At 46.6% G+C, this 6,501-nt stretch overlaps 1 long non-coding RNA gene across 1 annotated transcript; it reads left to right on the top strand.

The window, feature by feature from the left end:
- The first annotated feature begins 2,575 nt into the window (after positions 1-2,575).
- LOC140429772 (uncharacterized) lies at positions 2,576-5,819 on the top strand. The gene is made up of 2 exons (XR_011949189.1): positions 2,576-2,886; positions 5,259-5,819. It is a non-coding gene; the product is annotated as an uncharacterized lncRNA (long non-coding RNA).
- The last annotated feature ends 682 nt before the right edge of the window (positions 5,820-6,501 follow it).

The raw sequence follows: 6,501 nt of genomic DNA, 5'->3' as shown, positions 1-6,501 counted from the left end.
TCATGGCTGCTGAGGGTGGGTAGAGGTTTGAGAGTGTCCAGCATTGCTATAGTGTGCTGAAAGTAGTGCTGCTAGCTTGGGGGGGGGGTGCATTTGCCACGGCCAGGGGGGAGTAGCGGGGATTGGCCAGGAGGTGTGGGTCAGGGTGACTGGACACGGACCGCATTGCCGCAGCCTGCAAGGCAACCATCCAGCTGTGGATGCGACTGACTGCCCATTGTGAACGTAGTGCCAGGTGTTGTATGGGTGCCTCACCAGGCCCCTTAGGTATCCTCTGGCCCCAGCCGACCCATGGATGGGAGTGCTTCAGCGCAACCAGTTCCATCATCTTGGCTGGGGTGAGTGTGTGTGGAGTGCTTATATGCAGCTCCTGCTTGTCAGGCTCCAGTGCCGACCCCGACCACAGTGAATCAGACGGCGTCATGCATTGGCATTGCACTAGTTCCATGTGTCTTAGCCCATCAACAGGTCCTGAATTGTTCCTGAACCGCCACCATTTTTATGACCGTAGAGCACTCACGATTCAGTCCCAGCATCAGCACTTAGTCTCTCAAATGGAGAATCCATACCATTGTCTTTGGGTTTTGTAGACAGACTGACTCCACTACAATTAATTGGAATGGAGGGTATATAGCAATGAAAAGTTAGGGGTAGCACAGTGCTTAGCACTATTGCTTCACAGCGCCAGGGTCCCAGGTTCGATTCCCGGCTTGGGTCACTGCGGAGTTTGCACATTCTCCCCGTGTCTGTGTGAGTTTCCTCGGGCTGCTCCGGTTTCCTCCCACAGTCCAAAGATGCGCTGTCAAGTAATTTGGACATTCTGAATTCTCCCTCTGCGCCTGAACAGGTGCCGGAATGTGGCAACTAGGGGCTTTTCACAATAACTTAATTACAGTGTTAATGTAAGCCTACCTGTGACAATTAAGATTATTATTCTTATATAAGGTTAGCCATCTTGGGCTGTGAGTTCAAGTCACTTTAGTCTCTTTTTTAAAAAAATGTTTGTTTTTAAAAGTTCGATTCAGGTATCTAGTCAGTGGATTAAAACTCATTATTTGATATAAAACACATCTTTGTGACACTTGCTACTGTACTCAGCTTTATCGTGTTATGTGGGGGTTTTTGTGTTTTTATTGTGTTACTCATTGTTTTTTTTCTCTGCCGAGCTGATTGATTTATTCACATCTCAGCCTTACAACCCATAGCAGGTGAGCTTGTTTATGATGCAAATAAGTTTGGTGTGCCCTTAGTGAATTGCTAAGTGAGTTAATCAAGGATCGCTTTGCATTCTCTCACGTGTTTTAAGTATTTTCTGTTTCTTTCAATCTTTCTCTTACAGTATCGGCCCTTCGGTGAGGCCATTGTCATGTTTCTGCCACTCTAGTATCAGTATCATTGGTCTAGAAAAAGGTCAAGACTTGCCTTGTTGAAAAGTGGGTTGCACAAATAACTGATCTCTCTTTGAGAATGTGTGGAGGCACTGGCATTGGTTTCAACATTCCTGAGTTAGGGTTTCCCACCCAGACCCGTGTGCAATAATCCCTACCGGAAAGTTTAAGTGAGTGGACATTGGGGCTGAAATTGGGCGCAGGGATGTTTCTATCTATGATTGACCGCCCCATCTAGACCGACAGACAGCGGCCGACCTCTTAGGCAAGGTGCTGGAGAGCTGCCTGTTGAACTTATCCCAGTATTGAGAAAAAACGAAACTACCAGCACTCCGTTTGGTTTTCTCAAAGTTGGTGTCACCAACTTTGATCTTTTCCATTATATGCATTATATAATGGTTCGCGAGTGACAGAATTAAATCAAATAAACTGTTACGCAGTGCTAAAGCGAAAATGTGGCTACGATCCATAAATGTCAGCATTTTGAATTATTTATGTTAAAACAAGGGCAGCCACCATGAATTTGTTTAAGGCGAACTCTGCTTGATAAATCTGAGCTTTTTCCAGGAGTCACCAATTGGATAGACCAAGGGAGTGCAGTCAATAGGGACTGGTATGTGCATTTTCAGGGAGCATTCAGTGAAGTGTTTTGGAAGACGCACATTCCAAAAGTTCTCAGTGTACGGTGTAAGAGGAAATGTAGCAACATGGACAGAAAATTAGATGACAGGAAACAAAGGTTGGATTTTGCCCAGAATGATTCATCCGCGGGGGGCGGGGGGGTCAGCATTTTGTTCTTGGTATATAAAGATGACTTGTAACTTGGGCACGGGAACAGGTTCTCAAAATATATTGTCAAACAAAAAGTAGGAAGCTAGTACTTTACAAGCAAAAAGGTAGAAACGAAAGAATGTCAGGAAGAGACACCGGTCAGCCGGTGCAAGTGTGCAAATGCAGTTTAGTGCAGATAAGTGTAAGATAATACATTTTTGGTGGGAAACTAGAATCAGGGGCGAAACATTGAGGGGCTAGGCCCGCGCCGGAGGGCTTTCCGCCCCGCCAGCTGGCGGAAATGGCGTTTGTTGCCCCGCCAGCTGGCGCGAAAATGACGCCGCCGGGCGGCGCATGCGCGGGAGTGTCAGCGGCCGCTGAGTTTCCCGCGCATGCGCAGTGGGGAGAGTCTCTTCTGCCTCCGCCATGGTGGAGGCCGTTGCGGAGGCGGGAGGGAAAGAGTGCCCCCACGGCACAGGCCCGCCCGCGGATCGGAGGGCCCCGATCGCGGGCCAGGCCACCGTGGGGGCACCCCCCGGGGTCAGATCGCCCCGCGCCCCCCCCAGGACCCCGGAGCCCGCCCAGGACCCCCCAGCGGGTCGGAGAATGGCCGTTGGCCGCCGTGAATCCCGCTGGTTGCCGAAGTCTGGATTGAGTGGGGGCGGAATCGGCCCGGATGGGCCGAAGTCCCGCCGAGAAATTGCCTGTCCCGCCGGCGTAAATTAAAGTAGGTATTTATCGGCGGGACAAGGCGGCGTGGGCAGGCTCCGGGGTCCTGGGGGGGGGCACGGGGCGATCTGACCCCGGGGGGTGCCCCCACGGTGGCCTGGCCCGCGATGGCGGAGGCGGAAGAGACTCCCTCCACTGCGCATGCGCGAGAAGCTGTCAGCATCCGCTAACGCTCCCGCGCATGCGCCGCCCGGGGATGTCATTTCCGCGCCAGCTGGCGGGGCGGAAATCCCTCTGGCGCCGGCCTAGCCCCTCAATGTCGGGGCTCGGCCCCCCAAAGATGCGGAGCATTCCGCACCTTTGGGGCGGCGCGATGCCCGTCTGATTGGCGCCAGTCGGCGGACATCGCGCCGTTGGGGGAGAATTTCGCCCCAGGTGTTTTTTACTCAATGGGAAGACATTAATGGTTGAACAAAGAGACAGATATTCTCTGAAAGTGGGAGCGTAGCTAGAAAAAGCCATGAAAAAGCTCAACAACATTTTGATTTCATAATAGTCAAAGATTAATAGATTAGACTACAGTTATATTATGGTGTGCAATTTTGGAGCATCTATTTATAGCAAAGGCATTAAAGGTAGAGATTAGACATGATTATGCCAGGGCTGGCAAACTACAATGGGACACTGTGACTATTTTCAACAGGGAATAGGGAAGGCTAAGATCAGATTTAATGGAGGATTCTAAAATGATGAAAGATTTTTACAGCGTGATCGAGGAAATATTAATTCCTCTGGTTGGGGAGCTGGTGATGCAAGATTGTCAGTTTAAAATTCCCACTGAAGCGAGCAAGAGGAATTGGAAGAACATCTTGGAATTGGAGAGAAGTCGAAACAGTGACCATTTCCCCATTGAGAGTGGTTGAGGTAGAGACCATTGTTTCTTTTAAGGGAAAATCGGATAAACCTTTGAAGTAGAAGAAAGCTAAAGGCTATGGAGGGAGAACTGAATTCAGAGCAAAGAGATTTGATTTGGATTGCAGCAGCGAAGAGCTCAACATGTGAAATGAAAGGCCTCCTTGTGTGCTATGGTTCCTGGAAAATGATTATTCAATCACAACAGGCTTATGTAACATGGGGATTATGACATGAAAGTGTCACCTTTGCCCTGGAATACCTTCAACTTCCAGGTTTAAAACAAGAAAACACAACAAAAGTTGATAAAAACCTTCCTCTCTTATCTATTTCTGTTGAGCTAGTGCCAGTAACTCACAATGTTACATTCCTATCATCATCCAAGGCAGAGCATGATTTCATTTTTTAAATAGTTGGAAAATGACTGAAACATACATTTTTGCCTGAATATGGTTGTAAAGGCAGAATTACATTTTAAATTCCAGTTTTGCCTATTGGTGCCAGCAGATTACCAATTGGTTGGTATTTCCCAAAGCAAGACATCTTCATTCAGTCAGGATGGTGGAATAGACAGAGCACAAATTTACCAATGTCACTTTGTGCCTTGCTGCCCACTGTTGATCTCATTCTCCATGACAAAAAGATAACAGCCACCTTCCCCGATGATGGAGCAACTGCTTCTAAAAGCTAGTTCTGGTTTATTGAGCTCCATCATGTCTGCAGCATACAGAAAGACCATTCAGCCCATATGATAATCACAGGTATATATGCTCCCCAATGAAACTACTATACTTCTTCACCTAACCCTATCAGCGCACTCTTCTTTCTCCCTTGTGCTGATCATAAATGCATCTTATGCTACTTGTTTCAACTACTTATCGTATAGAGTTCCATATTCTTACCGCTCCCTGGTAAATATGTTCCTCCTTAGATTTATTTGTGAATGCCTTATATTTGCGACCCTGGTTTTGGTTATTCCATGATTGAGAATACATTTTCCATGTCTTCCAATCAATCCCTTTTCATAGAAACCCTGCAGTGCAGAAGGAGGCCTTCGGCCCATGAGTCTGCAGCGAAGTTCTAAAACAGCACGTCACCCAAGCCCACTCCCCAGCCCAATCCCAATAACCCCTTGACCTACACATCTTTGGACACTTGAGGGGCCGTTTGGCATGGTCAATCCACCTAACCACATATTTTGTTATTTTAAAGACTTCTATTAGGTCAACACTCAATCTAAAGACAAGATCCCCAACCTGTTCAGTCTTTCCTGATATTTATAAGTCCTCAGTTCTGATATCAACTGTGTAAATCTTTTTGAATCTACCCCAATGCCTCTCTATCCTTTTTATAATATGAAAGTACTCCCACCTTGTTACAGTTCTGTACAACTTTAACACAACTTTCCTCCTTTTCAATTCTATCACTCGAGAAATTAATCCCTGTGCTTGGTTTCCTTAGTTTACTTTTTTTATGGCCTGTGTCACTACTAATCATTTGTGTATTTATTCCTCCAAGACCCTGTGCTCCTCTATCCCAAATAGATGCTTCGACCTGGATTTTCACAATAATGGAGAGCCTCTCCATTGTTAACAAAATGGCCAAATTCAGAAGCTCCACCCCCAAAGATAGCACCTACCATTTCCGTGGGGGTGGGGAATGCACCCAGGTCGGGATTCACTCGAAAACAACTGTAAAAAGTGTCAAGATGAACATTCAAAGGGAGCTGTCAAGCTGGCAAGGCATTTAAAACTCCGACCCGTTAACTTTTAAAAAACTGGATTGTTAAAAATGATTACTTGCTTTTGACTTAAGCCCTATCGCTGCCATTATTGGATGGGCTGTACGACTGATTTCACAACAACTCATTATCACAGGAAGGCACCTGCCATTTCATTTTGAATGACAGCTCCAAGTGGTGACTGAATTCCTATGCTTGCTTTTATGTCAGATTATGCAATTGAAGAAAATATTTGTTGCTATATGTTGGAATAATATAGTCCAAGAAATGTATATGTAGTAAATGGGGTTTTATGAACTAGTGTGTTTTTAAACAAAATAAAGTCTGCTTTAGACGTATGGAACTCTATTTGATATCAGCATGGGTGCTGAGTTCTGTCCATGGTGGATACTGGGTGAGACGTCATGGTAGGTGTAAGGGCAAAGGTTGACGGGTGGGGGTGCACGGGTTGGTACTAAATTGAAATAGGGCGTTAAAGTGCCATGGGAGGATATATGGGGTAAGGGGACCCAAGGGGCATAGGTTGGCATAAGGACTATGAAAATCCATGAGGTTGGGCAGAGGTGCATAGATTACCATGGAAGGTGTGAGGGAAGGAAGTGGCATTGTAGTGGGGGGCATACATGGAGAGTATGAGCAGCTATTGGAGTGAGAGACATGTGTTGGCATGGTGCGTGTTTGGATCTTGAGGGCTGATGGGCTATTTTATTTTGTGGTTTTAAAACTTTGATAAAGCATTGGTACAACAAGGCAGACCTTCCACCCAGCCTGCCTCCGTACCACGCATCTTCTATACTTCTTCCTGGGTCTCTCAGGCAACCCCGCTAGCCCAGAATAAAAATCCAAACGTCCATCTCTGCATTCTCCTGGGTTAGTTTTGCAGAAACAGAAAATGTTCCCAATGGGTTGGGAGTGAAAATCCAGGACTTATTATCCAAGCAGTAAGTGGCCTTCTTATTTTTCATCACCTCACAGCTGTCGTGACAACGAGAAATTGTGACTGAGTGATATCAGCCAATA

The sequence above is a fragment of the Scyliorhinus torazame genome, chromosome 9 (genome assembly GCF_047496885.1).
Source record: "Scyliorhinus torazame isolate Kashiwa2021f chromosome 9, sScyTor2.1, whole genome shotgun sequence".
Lineage (NCBI taxonomy): Eukaryota > Metazoa > Chordata > Chondrichthyes > Carcharhiniformes > Scyliorhinidae > Scyliorhinus > Scyliorhinus torazame.
Note: the sequence above shows the minus strand (reverse complement) of the source record. Positions and strands in the feature narration are given on the sequence as shown.